Genomic DNA, 15,967 nt, shown 5'->3' with positions numbered 1-15,967 from the left:
GAATGCTGGGGGTTACAGGGTTTTTCTCTCTAAACATGCATAGGATGTTGTACCTTAATAGTGCTTCTTAACAAAACGGCTGACTGGGGAGTGCTGGGAACTGTGTAACTTTTTCTATCTCTAAACGTGCATAAAGTTATACCTTGACTATGCAGTTCTAAGCACTTGTACTAAAACTAAGCTCCACTAAATTCAGTGGGACTAACTTTGGAGTTAACCTTTTAAGGATTGCACTGTAGGGAATCATGCTTTGAAGGAAGCTTTGACACCACGTACAGATAAATGTACTACATTTTTCCATCTACTGACCATAAGACCACATCTAGATAGTCAACATTGTTGAACATGTTTGATTTGCAGACATTACATAATGAAATAACTTCAATTGCTCTTGTGCACTTGCTTTTGTTTAAAAACGTTTTATTTGCATATGGTTTCTGAAGCTCAAAGCAGCTTACATAAAAGGGAGCAATGATTAAACGTGCATCACATTTAAGAACACAATAATTAAGTACTGACAACATAAGTTCCTGGACTTTGTCTTCTCTCTACAGTGGTAGTGTATCCTTTGGGCTATTCTACATAAAGCTATAAATCCAATGCCTCTGCCTTTGGTTTGGGTTGCAGAACTGATATCCAGGCATTACCTGAAGGGGTTTCCTTCCCTGCCTTTCTACAGTGTAACTTTTAGGTAGCACTGCAAAATAGCAGAGTACCACAGATAAAGAAGTGGAAAATGCATTTTCTTTTACTTATCCATGTAAAAGAAATAGTAAGCATGTCATGAGTGGAGCCAGGGGTCAAACTAGATGGCCCGGGAGACCCCTTCTGACTCGCTCTGTTTCTGTGTTTCCAAGTAGTACAACTTTTTCCCTGGGCTTAAAAAACTTGTAGAAAGTGTTATTGAAAACAAGTATAGCTAGGGCCAAGCCAAAGTGCCCTTCCATATTTTTATTTGTCATTCATGGGCAGCACCATGTGGTGGAGGACTTTCAGCCAATGTTTCAGTGCAGTGTTGGGAAAATTCACCCAGCTGCTCTCCCAGTTCTACCATTTTTTCATCAAACATTCCCCAACAGCAATGCTGTCTGCAACACCTCCTTGGAATAAAAGTGTAATATAAATGTAAGAAATACTTAAATGTCCAGTCATGGCAATTGACTTCCAGTTGCGGGGCTAAAACCAACATGATGCGAGTGATCATCTGCGCACGTGATGAGTTTCCCTTTCCCTCCTCTCTCCTGCGACAAATGAAAGTTGCCCACATCCACATTTCTTTTTAATGACTTTTGGTGTCTAAATAGAAAACCGGGTGATTGAATGCACTAACGAAAAGACTTATTAATGGCATTGAAATACTTATCAGTAATCTATTATCTGTTATGGAGATTTGCAGTGTGGTGTATTCCTGGTACAATACAGCTTGAATGAAAAAGGACAAATTTTGATTTGCAAACTCTGATGGCAAGAAGTCTTTGTTATTTGTTTTATTATTGGAATGTGGTGTGATATTTAGTACAAGCATTTGAAGGCATCCTGTTTTTGCTGTCTGTCAGCAACCATGGAAACCTCTCTTCCCCCCTCCCACCCCCTGTTTCCCCCAAGCTGGCAAGGATGCTGAGACAGAGAAAAGAAATCAGGAGGGCCCAGGAAGAGAACAGGAGAACATGGTTTCCTTGGCAACAGTTGCGCTAGGCAGTCAGAGGTGGCATCTGTCTCCTCATTTGTTAAGCCAAGGTGTTCTCGCAGTATGGAATTCCTACACCTCCACAAAGAAAGTTAGGCAGTAGTCTCATAAAAGGCATTTCCATCTTTCTTTAAAAAAAAAACCTTACGGTTAAACTGCAGCTGCAGTCTTTTTACTAAAGAATAAGCCTGATTGAAAATAGTCAAGACTTACTTCTGAGTAAACACATGTAGGATTGTGCAACAGACATGTAAAACATCAAATGGTTGACAGACCTAGAAAAATAGAACTGAATCTGACATAACCTCTAAGAAGTTTCATCATGCTTACAACTGCTTCTTATTATTTGTATTATTAAAAACAAAATAAGAAAGGTGCACAGTGAAAGAACCCTGATCTCTCAAGTCCAACATTCTAAGCACCACACCACACTGGCTGTCCTGTAGCTTTGTAACAATGTATAGGGTTGTGCTGCAATGTTTTGTTGTTGGAAATGATCGGACAGCTGATAACTGCCATAGGATATCCTACTACCAGGGCCAGAAGCATTTATTAACTGGGCCTAGGTGCAAGCTGAAGTGGAATGCACTACTGGTACTCTGACCGGAAGCAAATGCCAAAATACTGAAACAAAAGAGGAGACATTCCATGGCTGATGTCTGCTCGCCGGTCATTATATTAGAAGTTGGTTGAACTAGTTCTGCACTGCTAATAGAATAGCAGTATTCCTGAAAAAAGGAACTCTCTCCCCACAAAAATATATTCTCTCCAAGGATATTCAGTAGGTTCAATAACAGAATGAACATGCCTTTGGAAGGCACAAAATGCAGTTAGGCTTTCCTGTTACGCTTGAGTCTGAACTTGCCCTAACATTAACCAATTAAAAGCATAGACACATTCATTGTCAGGGGAATGCATGAGGAAGCAGTGTTCAGAGTTGCCTCCGGCATTCCCAGAGCTCTGACGTCAATTTATATCAAATGTTGATAACGCAGCATGTCAGCTGTTTGATTCTCTTGAGCTCTGGAAAGATTCACTCTTTTAAAAACAACCTCTAACCTAAATATCACAAGAGTCACTTCAAAACACTGACAAAAATGGCTATTAAGTGCATTCATTAAGCTATAAACCTCCATCACCCATAGTGCTGTAAAAATTCTTTCATATTTTTATGCTTTTAACAGCATAGTCACTACTGCTGAGAAGGAGAAAATTGACATGCCAGTTGTGCAAGATGTGTCCAAAAGAATAAGGCAAGTCATAAAATGTTAAGCCTTCAGTTCTACATCAACATGGAAGTACATCCCACTGAACAGAGAGGAACATATTCCCAAATAAGCATGGACAGAATCACACTGTATATGCCCTCCTTTTAAAAATAGTAGATGCCTTTTGAAAAACCCCATTCACCTGTTTTTTATTTGTTCAGTTCTTTTTCAAGGGTAATAGTAATAGTAATAATTAAAAAAAAATAACAAGAGATAGCCCAAATCTTTTTGCTCTTTCTTTTTGTAGTAAGTTGGCATTAAATTCATGTTCAGTGCTAGTATTGAAGTATTTAAGAGATAAGCCTCTCATGGAAGACTAAAGCAAAAAGCTTTTAAAAATCCATGTTCATTATAACAATGGTGCCTAAATAATGTATAATTATTCTATATGCATTGCAAAGTATTTCTTGGCATATAGCCCATAAAACAGTATTAGTCACACCAGAGCTCAGGCTTCCGCAATATTAGTTGAAGGAACAATATTAGAGTTGCCTTCCCCAACCTGATGCCCCCCAGAGGTGTTGAGCAACAACTGTCAGATTCCTCAGCCAACATCTGGAATAAGCAGTTAGAGACAGAATACACACATAAGTCTTTGGTGCTTTAGGAGGCAATCCTATGCATGTGTGGATGGGGAAATAAACTCTCTCTCACACACACACAACAAAAGAGAGAGTGGCCCCTGAATATTCCTGGGGAGCAGATGCACATACTCATGTGGCACAGACCTCCAATTTAATGTTGCGTACATTCACTTCAAGTCTTATGGACAACCCATTCTCTCCTCAATGAATAACCACTGGTTATTCATTAAATTCAAACATAGCCAAATCTTAACTATGGATTAAGGAAATGTGCCAACTTCAGAATGTGATTTATGATTGTGGGTTGTTTTCTTAAGCCACGGTCAGAACTAATTATAATTGGACAAAATGAGAAACTGCAGTTAGTTGAAAAGAGAAGCGATCGTTCTGATTTCCTCCTTGTGACCAATGGAAGCAGGGGTGGGGAAAGGCTTCCTATGAGCCCAAGCAGTGTTCCCATACCACTAAACTGGGTTTAACATTCCTTGTGAATGGAGGCAGTATTAGGTTAGTTAAGCATTCCAGAAGTCTCAATATTAAACGCTTCTCTCCTTTTCACACAAAGAATCATTGTCCTGAGGGACTTTGCATATTCTGAGTTGGAATAGAAGAGACATGTTTTAACAATTTCTTAAAGCAGTGGCACAAGAAGCTTGAACATAGAAGGAGAACAAGAGACAAGCTGTACAAGTTTTAAAAGTCATGTAGTTCTTCCCAGCTAGGCTTGATCACCAGAGCAACCTGTATAAGGTGAAGAAGAAGCCCAGAAGCCCTCCAAAGAGAACAACACACACTGAGCACATGGAGCTCAAAGTCTCACTTCTTTTTTCAAAGCGCCATACCCCAGATAGTAGTATTGGTATGCGATGAATATTTTTGTGAGTACTAGAGGAGCCATTGTTTCCAATAATAACTTCCCTAACTTCTGAAAGTAAGGACAGGGCCTCAGATGGCAATCCCAGCAGGTTGGCAGGTTCATGTAGACGAAGGCAGCCATGAATTTATGAATGGACTGCTGTCCAAATGCTGCCCAAACTGTACAGCAAATGAGCATCCTGCCGCCTGCATTTTCTTTAAAAAAATCATTCTTCAAGATTAACCTTAACTCCCTCTTTACTTGGATCTGGCATTTTTTGTGTAAAGTAATTAATTGATAAGGGATGAATGTAACTATGAAGGAATAGATAGAAATATATTATTCATTCATTCATTTTATTTCTATACTACCCAATAGCCAAAGCTCTTTGGAAGGTTCACAACAAAATATAACGACTTTTTAGTCCCATTAATATTGTAGACATATCTCATTTTCGCATTGGCTAAAGTTATCCTTTTATGCAGTATTTTATTTATTTATTTATTTATTTATTTATTTATTAAAACATTTCTATGCCGCCCCTTGCCGAAGCCTCGGGGCGGCTTACAACATCAAATAAAATACACAATACATTAAAACAATAACAATTAAAATATATACATTTTGGAAAGCTATGCTCAATTGGTCTTATTTTATTTATTTATTTATTTATTTATTAAAACATTTCTATGCCGCCCCTTGCCGAAGCCTCGGGGCAGCTCACAGCACAAAATAAAATACAATAAAATACAAAAATAACAATATAAAATTAACAATATAAAATAAATAACAATATAAAAGAAGTCACCCTGGCCAGATAAATAAGCAAATATTGGCATACATAACTGTACTGAAGAGCAAATGTTTCTTCTTGTGCTGAAAATAATAATAAAAAAAATCAGAAAAAACATGCAGAAGCACAAGATCCTCTTTCCACCTTAATTATCAATTGGCAGAACTATTTCATGTGCATGACAGTAGAAGCCATGCTGAAGATATCTTGAGATCGCAATGAGAGAAGGGAAAATAACACATAGAAAGAGAAAATTATATGTATACTATTTTTAACAGTCAAATTAGCAGTACCTGAATATTTCTGTACATAAAGTTCAGCCTTTTCTTAGTTTCCCACACTTAACATGAAAATAATCATAATCAAATAGTGGGGTTATGGAGAAAATTGACTAATTATATAAAGAGGACTTCTAACTCTACCCAGTTTTGTGATGACTTACACTTATTTCCTTGCTTACAAAAAATCTTGTCACCACAGCAACAGTACCCAGGATGAACCAAGTATCTCGGCACCTGAAGCACAAAATAAGTACTTCAGAAAAACCCTGCTGGATCAAACCAAAGGCCCATCAAGTCTTGCATTGTGTTCCCACAGTAGCCAACCACATGTCTCTGAGAAGCCTGTAGGCAGGATATGGGGGTTCCTGAACTCAGCAATAACACCTTTGCATGCTTTTTCCCCAGCAAGTGAAACTGAGAAGATAATACCTTCTGATTCTTAGAGTGTGTCTTTTTTAGTTTATCAGGTAGAGCAAGCAAGCAATCAAAAGAGAACTCAGATGGAGTTTTATAGTCTGGGAGCCCTCTAGATTGCTAGATGAGGGAGTTAATATACCTGAAGCAGTATTTTATTTTGTTCCAAACTTTTAAAAGTTTCCTTTTCAATTATTGTGCTATTTCAGTTATTTCAATTATCATGTCCCTGCCTTAATCCTGAGCATCATGGTTGATATTTTCCTTGACATGCTAGCTCTTGGGATGGCTCTGATCTTAATTTGATTATGACTTGTTTAGTTCTGCCAAGATCTAAGAGCTGGAGTGTGGTTGATCCAGGATCTGCCTGAAAGTTGTAACTTGGGATTTCTCAGTTTATTGCAAGGTGGGACAGGAGGCCCATAACCAGAAATTTTCTGGTGAGGAGACCTTGATGAGCAGAACTTTTAGACCATAAATACAGGTAGCCCTATGTGATTTTTAAAAATTGGATTACATTTTTTTCTGTTTCCACACAAAAAAGAAAGAAAGGCTATAGCCCTGTAATTAGCAGTAGAAAAAGTATGCATCACTTCCTGATGCAATTACCCTTTACTAGGGAACGAGTGGGGAATCAGGTCAGTAACCTGTAAAGAAACCTTCTCCAGATGTGTTAGGCTATGAATCCCCAACTCTCCAGTCAGCACGGCCAAGATGGGAGGTGTACTTGAGATGTCTGGAGGGCTCTAAGTTGAGGAATACCCCATTGTTCACAATATGCCTTTAACAAAGAAAGAGGCTGATTATTTCCAATGCTGGTCATGTCCCCCAGCACTGTAGAGGAGAGATAAGGAAAGGTTTTGTATGCCAGGCTTATAAAGCCAATGTTTCAAGTGCTCTCCAAGATTACAAGCCATTTCTGAGGCCACAATTAATCTCCTTCACAAGAGGGCCTTCTAAAGAAAAGTCTCCTGTGCTTTTTGCACTCCCTAACTGGAGCTTATTAGAACATCATGTTGATTTCTGAGTCTTCCTAATATACTTAGTTGCAGTCAGAGAGCAAAGCAGACCTTAAGCTTCATTTTTCCCAGCTTTTTATATTTAAAACATTTTTACCATTATACAGCTTGCTGGGAATTTTACTGTGGCTTTTTATTCAACAGAGCTTATTTCATTGTATTTTTTTTGCTTTAGTGTTTCAGTCAGTGGGTTGGTCTTTGTCACTTCTTCATATGTTTCTGTCTTGTGCAAGCCTTACAGGTCTGTTTGTGCCCTCCACTATTTTTCCCTCTGGTTTGCTCTATGTAATTGTTTCTAAGTATTCTCTTGCATGTGTTACCTGGCTTACCAATGCCAGGGTGTCTGTGCTATAAATGGCCACAATTCAAAATGATATTTTGATTATCACTATGGGAGTGATACAGCAGGCCACACTGGTTTCTTGTGCAGGGTGGTCTGTCATCTGAGCCATGACATGGCATTTCAGCATGGTACATTTGGTTTTTAGAAACCGTGATAAGTAACAACAGTTCGTTTTGTAGTTCCACACTTCACTATGGTTCCTCTGATCATGGTTTCCATGGTGCTACCATAGAGTTCTCTGGAAAGAGCTGCTGCTGCTGCAGGAGCTGCTGCAATCAGCCAATGTCGGATTGAATGTCAGATTCAGTGGCTGATGGGATACTTGCCAGTGGAAGGACTGAGCAAGGAGAGTGGAAACCACACTAGCACAGAAACCAATAAATAATATCTCAGGCACAGCTACACATCAGAAAACCCACACGTGTCATGTCATGTGAACCCAGCCTGTTTTCATTTCATGGCCTGTTGACATAAATGTTTACTTCCCTTCCCCTTGCCCAACCATGTGTAAATATATCTGCAGGTCAGGATAATGACTGATGCATCTGCTGAAGTGGACTCTAGTGTATGAAAGCTTATGTCTTTTTTTTCTAAGGCTGGGGACCCCAATTTCCATCAGTCCTAGCCAGCTTGGCTAATGGTCAGGGATGGTGGAAGTGGAAAAGCAACAGTATCTGGAGGGTTTAAGGTGCTTGTGGTTTCCAGAGCTAATAAGCTCCCCGTCTTCTCTATATGGGGTGACACAGTTGTCTTGAACTGTCACTCTCCAACTGTGTGATTCATCAAACAATCTTGCATCTTGCAGTTGTTGTACTCCTATGTGTGTTCGTATAGCTTTATATCGTGCCCTGTCTCTGCCATTCCCAGTTGAGTCTCCTTTTTGTTTTGATGTGGCATCCAAGAAATGACAAGGATTTTAGTACTTGTCATATCTCATAATATATAAATCAGAGAGGTTGAGAGAGATAGAAGAGATGCTTTACATGTTGTGATGATAGCAAACATGAACTTGACTGCTGAGGAAAGCTAATGAAGGTAGAATTGAGTATTTAATGGACCCTTGAACCCCAAACATAGTTTCACTTTAGCCAAAATAGGATGCATAATTTTTAGGATGCCAGCTTTGACCAAGAGCACTGGCACGTGAGGCTTTTATTGGGTCAATGCTCTGCCTCATTCATGGAACTGATAGGGTGGTAGAGGGAATTTTTTTTTTTTTTTTCCAGTTTGCAGTCTGACTGTTTTTTCGCCCACTACTTCTGCCTTTTTTCTTTTTAACTGGGAAAATATTTAAAGGAAGAAAAGATGGAGCACCTTTTCAATGTCATTTGATCGGTAGTGCTAAGAGCCCTGTGTCTGGAATCACCCTAAGTGCTGGACATAAATCAAAATATCTCACAGACTCTGTCCTCAGACAGGTTTACAATAAAATAATCTAGACCTAAAAGGAGAGGAGAGTGAGGGAAAAGGTAGCAGTCAATGAAGAGTTTGTCATTATAGAACAAAAAGATCAGCTCTTAGCATTTTGTGGCAGCTTGACTCATTTTGAGTACAGGGAAAATAAATATACAATTATTTTTTTGTATTTGATTCCAGACTGAATAAAATATTCAAGAGGAGAGATATTCCTAAAGCATGATAAGAAACTAGCTGCAGCTATAGGGGAGCTGAGTAACTCAAACAGATGAAACAATTTGGGTTAACTGCAGCTATGAAGGACTTCTGAGAAATTTCTTAACCAGTTTTAGGAACAAAAACAATGCCTTCCGCTGGAAAGGACAATATATCCAAGTGTGTTGGGAATAAAAGGTTAGCATCTACAGCTCTTTCTTTTCATTTTGGATGTGGGAACAGAGGAAGCTACAGTTTTTATGCCAAGTTTCATGGTTGATCCATCCATCTCAGAATGCTCCATGTGAGGGCTAGAGAACTTGCTCCCTTCCTTATGGTTTGGACTATAACTCACATCAACCCCAGTCAGCTTGACAAACAGTTAGGGAAAGTGTGGGTCTGATTCAAAACACCTGGAGGATCCTTTCCAGGGTTTTAGAGAGGATACATGCCTGGTTCTACCAGGAGATTCCAGGGATTAAAATGGAGACTGTTTGCATACAAGGATCAACATTGTCCTACCTTACAATCAGCTCCTTCCTTACAGCTGTTCAATATTTCATTTTGATTGCTGGTTGTAATGCTTGGTTGAGCTTCCCTTGCTGGGGTGCTCTTTCTAAGGAACTGGCTTGTTATGAACCCACCCAGTTAGTAAGATCAGCAGGAGAAATCTCTTGACGATACCATTACGGAAGAGACCTGTTTGTGACTCACACCAGCTGCTGTTATATTATGACTTCCACCATCCCTGGCCATTGACCAGTGCTGGTTGGGCCTGGTGGGAGTTGAAATTCAAAAATGTCTGAGAAGTTGCAGCGGCTGTTCCCAACCTTGTGCCCTCCAGATATTTAGACTACAGTTCCTATGATTTCTGGAAATCAGCTGTGATGACTCCAGCTGATGGGAGGTGGAGTCCAGTGTCTTTTTTCATGTTAACTCTACTATAGATGCAAGGGCCCTGATTGCAATCTTAAAAGTCTCATACCTCGCACACCTTTTACACTTCCCACAATGCTTCAGAATGATGCTATATGAAGGGCATTGTGGTAAATCACTCACCCTGTGCAGAATCCTAGATCGGGGGAAATGACGGATAGCCCAAAGCACACATCAGAAATGGGCTCTGTGCTGGAGCCTCGACAGATGCCTGTGTATGCCTGATTCGGATGCTGGCATTGTCTGTTTGGTCATTCACATATTTATGTAGACATCACTCCTGAAAGGCTACGGAGTAGTCAGTCGCTGCTCCTCTTATTACACATTGACTTTCTCTGACATCAGATAAGAAGAAAGAAGACCTTTTCATTATTGTAGGATGACATTTATCAAGCCACATTAATAGATGAGCAAAGGAAGTCCCGTGAAGACACAGTCATCTGTGGCATTTTGCTCGTAAGACAGAGCTTTGTTAGCTGGTACAGGAAGAAGGGGGCAAAGCCCTCTGTCACCATATGAGGTTCTCATTTTGCTCTGTAAAAATATCAACTTGTCTGTCTTGGAACTTTTCATCATTGCTTGAGGATACTCACCCTGGGATTCTGTCAACATTTTATCAGTGCTCTGGATTTTTTAAAGTTCTGTAGCACTTTCCTCAGCTCAGTAGACAGCAACTTCCATTATCCACAGTCAGCATAGCCGATGGCACCTGAAAATTATTTTGCAGCAAGTTGCCTTTATCATTCCTAGTCCATAATCACTTGAGTTACTTTCATGATCTTTCCTAATACTTCTAGGCTATTTTAGACAGTGGATTAAACCATAAGTAGGGTAAGAAAAACAACAGCAATGGAAAATATCTTTGCAGCCTTCTGTCCTCGAGCTGCTTCGCTCCGCCCAGGCAGGCATTTCCATCTCACAGTAGGTGGCAGTAAACCATTAGATTGCAATTCCCAAAGTCCAGAGTGCCTTGTTTACCGGGGAGGCAGCTGAAAGCAGCAGTGATCAAAGGGGAAGCTCTCTAGCCTGTGCTTATGCAGCTTGCGTCAGGGAAGCATTTGTCACTATGTACAAATGTTATAATGTAGCAACCAGCACATTTAAAGTGCATATTTAAAAGAAATACAAGGCAAGCAAAGTGCTGACCTTACGTAACGTAACAGGCCATGAACGATGTATCAGCAAGCATAATAGCGTCTTTTATGCCTTGCGTTATGCACCTATTTTATCCAAGGAGGAATTAGAATGCAAGTGGGGTACCCAGCGCAAATTTTTGCAAATAAAAGATGCGAGATTGGTCTTTGATCTGCTCACTTGATCTGGAGAATCAATGGAATGGGAAATTCTGGAGTGGAGGCAACCATATTACTCTGTTAGAACAAAACCAAGCAAAGATATTTGAGGCTCTTTCAAGGCTGGTAGGTTTATTGTGGCATGCCTTTCCTTGGAGTCGCACACTCTTTGCCAGGTGTGAGCTTATGCTACAATGAATTAGTTTTTCAGGAGTCACAAAGCTCCTGTTTTATAAAGTTGGGGTTGGGTGGGTCCTGAAACAACGCAGGCTCTTCAAAAAAGAGATAATCTGGCACATGTGAAGCCAAGAGAGAAATAATTCAGAAGATGCTACACTTTGTTGCAAAATCAATGTGCCACTGACTGTACAGAATATTGGGATGTTCAGTTCCCCCAAACATTTATTACCTTGATATGGAAAAGGCAAACATGTGGGGATGTGCTGGAGTTTACAGTGATGGAATAAGGGCAGGTTAGCTGGCTGCAGTCAGAGAAGGAATAGGAAAAGTGAATTCTGAGGTAGACATATTCAGGACAGATAAAAGGAAGTCCTTCTCCATACAGTGCATAATTAAACTATGGAATGCATTGCCACACGATGCAGTGATTGCCACCAATCTGAATGACTTTAGAAGAGGATTAGACACAGCTATGGAGGAGAAGACCATCAATGGTTACTAGTCCTGATGGTCCTATGTTACCTTTAGTATTGGGTCAGTTGCTGGGATTCATGAAAAGGAGGCGGCTTCTCCCTGCTGTCCAGGAAGCTGGTTGGCCTCACCTGAAAAGAGCACTGGACTAGACACGCCTTTTGTGTGATCCACCATGGCTATGATATAAAAGAGAAGAGGGTGCAGCCAGTTGAATACATCAGGAAAGTGTATTTCATTTTTATAGCAAGAAATGTCATGGAATCAGGCATGCATAATGGGGAAAAATCAAAAGGAGCCAATTAGGAATGGGTGGACCTGCCAGTCTCAGTTTTTCTCCATTTCTGATTTTCCCAGCCTTAATCCAGTTCATGTTGAATGTTAAGAAAAGTCATAAACATTTCCGAGCATGATTATGCTTTTGTGCATGCCTGTATTCTGTATGCATTTCACCTACAACACAGATTTTTTTAGGAGTTATCCTAAGATAGTGTATTTTAAAATGTTACTTTCCTTAATGTGCACTTTTTGATGCTTTTTTGTAAACAAGAAAAGAAGGTCAACTTTACCAAAAATTTAGAGGAATACAAAATAAACGATAACTGAATTTTGGTTTGCATATGGTTTGAAAGTGTGAAATTAGTTAAGCTCACCTTATAATACAACCTAAAATACAATCCCCCCATATCTAGAATCACAATAGCAGAACCAGTTAGCCTTCTTGGCTAATGGGGTGGGATATATGTCTAATAAACACATAATAAATAATAAATAACAGCATTAGGGGAGCAAAGGAAGTGAGGATGAGAAGATATAAGAGAGGCATGGTAAGTGTTGAATGCAGGATAAGAATGGAGGGCCCGCTCACTGCACTGCTGCCAAAGAGGACATACAATTTCATAGCAAAGAGGAACACAGCAAGGTGTGACAGGATGGGCAATGTCATCTACCTGAGTGGTATTTGCCAGAACTCTCTGTCCAGGGAGTTAGAGAACTGGCCTTATTTGGCACACGATTCCTCCATTGGATAGGAAAAGCTCAGGAAGTGACTGGCTCACAGTCACCGAGTGAACTTCATGGCTGGTCAGGGATGTGAACTTAGGGCTTGCTGGATGAGGTCCACATCTCAGCACATTTTGCCAGCTTGCTATTGCTATGACTGATCCTCATCTTTGGGATATTACAGACTGCTGTTCTTTGAAAAATATAAAATGGGCCAACAATGCTTCCCAAATTTTGGAACTCTCTTTAGGGGCATGGCTGCGGAGAGCACGTGAAGAACTCCTCCATTTCAAAATTTTTGGAATGTCTCCCCACCCATGCTTTCATGTTTGCAGCCGTTATTGAGGTAGAGGAGTGGAAAAACTTGAGGATTAGGAGGTTGAGCTTACTTTAGAAAGCAGAATAGAGCCAGCACAAAGACATATACAATTTAGGATTGGATTCATACATTTTGTGGGGGAAGAGATATATAACCAGTCACACTGATCTAGTATTCTTGCCTTGCTTGGTCCAGCAAAAAAAAAAAAAAAAAAAAAGCAAATTAGGATTTAATATATACTCAGCACAGGGTTCTGGTTTTAAAAGAACATGCATGCAAATTCTCTCAATGTCTGCATTTTCAGTCTTTAGCCAGTAGAGGGAAACACATTTTTAAAAGCCTTTTTTCCCATTTGGGACGACACATGTACCTTTTAAAATGAGCTTTATTCTCAGTTGAAAACAAACAAACCACTCATATTCAGCAATACAAATGAGGCAAAATGAAATTTGAGGATGAATTCAAAGAGCCACAATGAAAAGTATCACCTGTTTGCTCATCCCTGGGCATTATCACTGAAACATTTAGAGCAGTCTTCTGCAATAGGGTGCCCACCAGATGTCTTAGATGAGAAACCTTCAGCTATGGGGTAATACAGAAATGAACAATGAGCAGCAGCATCCCAGAAATCCTGACCATATTGGGCCAACCTGATTTAGAGCTAGGGAAAACATCACCTCTTATTTAGTCTGATGTAACACACTCTATGTAGGACTGTACTTGAAAAGTGCTTGGAAATCACCAGTAGTTCAAAATGTGGCAACAGATGGTTGTCTATCATGTATTTTCTAGATCATGTTACAATGGTCTCAGAGCAGTAGCTCTGGCTCCCAGTTTGCTTTCAAGACCAATTCAAGATGTATTAGCCATATAGTCCTAAACATCTGGGACCAGGATATTTGGCAGACTGCCTCCTCGTGTATAAGCCTGCCTGACATTTGCAGTCATTTGAGACCCAGCTGCAAGTTCCCCCAGCTGGAGAGGTAAAGTGGGTGAGATGGGATCCCCATTGTTGCTGTAACGGATTATGGAATTCTTTCTCCAGGAAAGAGAAAGAGCTCCAGACCTTTTCACTAGCCCAGCTCTCCGACTGCTACATGGCACTGTATCTCAGTGCACCAGCTTTAGAGACAGAGCCTACCTACGTGCTGGCGATACATGCATGGATTCTGTTGCTGCCATCTGGGACCCAGCCTCAAGGTGTGTTTGCTGGAAGCACAAACAGTGCGTGCAGTTCCAGGCTTCTCTGCATGCATTGGTCATCCAGACTTCCTAGATCTCCAAGTAAGGATGTCAGCCATGGCTTATGAGGATCAGATTGGTGGTGGTGATACTCGGCTCCTTAACAGCCTGGAGTCCTTGTGTAAGTTTTAGGAGAAAAACAAATGATAAGCCAGTTTTGATAAGAATCCTGTGAAATAGGTAGGCTCAATATTCATCATGGGCCATCTTTGTTGTTTAGCTGGCAGGAGAGGACAGTGTTGTCTGTTGCATTGATTTGGACCAGATAAAGGCCCTTCATATTGCAGGTGTTGTACTTGGTATCAATCAGACTTAGTGCATTGCATGTGCTGTATGGAATGATGTAAAGGTTCTTTAGGTTCAGCAGTGCTGTAGGGAACTTTCCCAGTGTCTAAAAGTACGGTAATTTCTTAGAGCCATGCTCGAGTTCCTTGACTTTCAGGTTGTTAGGAAAAGCAGCAGAAATTTGCTTATTTATTAGACGTCTATCCTGCCCATTTGCCAAAATGGCTCTCTAGGTGAATTACAAACTATAATAACAATATACATAATAAAATGATTAATGAATAAATGACTATGGTTAACATATATATCACAACAATGAAACCACAATGACCAAACAGAAAAAGCCCTGCAATAAAAGCACACAATAACCCCAGTTCTTAATAAAAGGACAATAGCATAAGATGCCATAAATACCATAGCTATCTTTAAAATTATCTTAATTAAAATATTAGATAAATAAAAAGATAATCACCTGTGCCAAAAAGAATAGCAGACAATGCCAGGTGAACCTCTTTGGGGAGCTGATTCCAGAGTCAAGGTGGAACTGCTGAGAGGGCTCTTCTGGTAGCCACCTCCTTATTTTCTTCAGAGGGAAATCTCTGAGAAGAACCTTAGAGGACAATCTTAGTGCTCCGGTAGGTATGTATGAGAAGAGACAGATGCTCCTTTAGATAACTTGGCCCCAAGCCCCTCAGGGCTTAAAATATTCATGTTAACACATTGAATTGGGCTTGTATTTCAACTGGTAGCCAATGAAGTTGGTAGAGGACTGGCATTATATGCCTATAGAGGCTACTCCTTGTCAGCAGCCTCACCACCCTATTCTGAACCAATTAAAATTTCCAGACTGACTTCAAATGTAGCCCAGCAAAGAGATCATTACAATCCAAATGGGATCCTTGCCTTGAGCCTAATGCTTTCCTCATTCATTCAGTAGATAAACCTGGTTTTGCTATTGGAATGAAAATATTTGCCTTACTGAAGCAATTACTTCTCCATCTGCAGAAAGAAAGGCTATTAGAACCTATGTGCATATGTATTCTGACAGACCCATGACACAGTGGGAGAGGAGGACTGTATATAACCATGGCAGGAGGCATTGTTGGCTTGTGGAGAGGAACTGTGAGGTTCTGAGGCAGCATCAGGGCTCCTTCTTCTGGCCAGAGACCAGAATAGCAGCCCTGGTGCTTGTAGGACTGGATCCGCAGTCAATTGCTTCCCACCTCGGCTGTTACAAGCACCACCTGGGAGCCCTGAGGGAAGAGCTATAGAAGAACCAGCTCTCCCCTCCAGACACAGCTTCAGCAATGAAGGTCTTTGGTGTTGTTGGAGCACTCTGTGGCTTCTGGAACCTGTTTCTGGAAACTCTGCCTGTCACCTTGCT

At 40.4% G+C, this 15,967-nt stretch overlaps 1 protein-coding gene across 7 annotated transcripts in view; it reads left to right on the top strand.

Moving 5' to 3' along the window:
* PDE4D (phosphodiesterase 4D) overlaps positions 1-15,967 on the top strand; it is a 666,530-nt gene that overhangs the window by 378,113 nt on the left and 272,450 nt on the right. The window lies entirely within an intron of this gene.

The sequence above is a fragment of the Varanus komodoensis genome, unplaced genomic scaffold (genome assembly GCF_004798865.1).
Source record: "Varanus komodoensis strain SLA01 unplaced genomic scaffold, ASM479886v1 scaffold5, whole genome shotgun sequence".
Classification (NCBI taxonomy): domain Eukaryota; kingdom Metazoa; phylum Chordata; class Lepidosauria; order Squamata; family Varanidae; genus Varanus; species Varanus komodoensis.
This window is presented reverse-complemented; position numbering and strand designations above follow the sequence as displayed.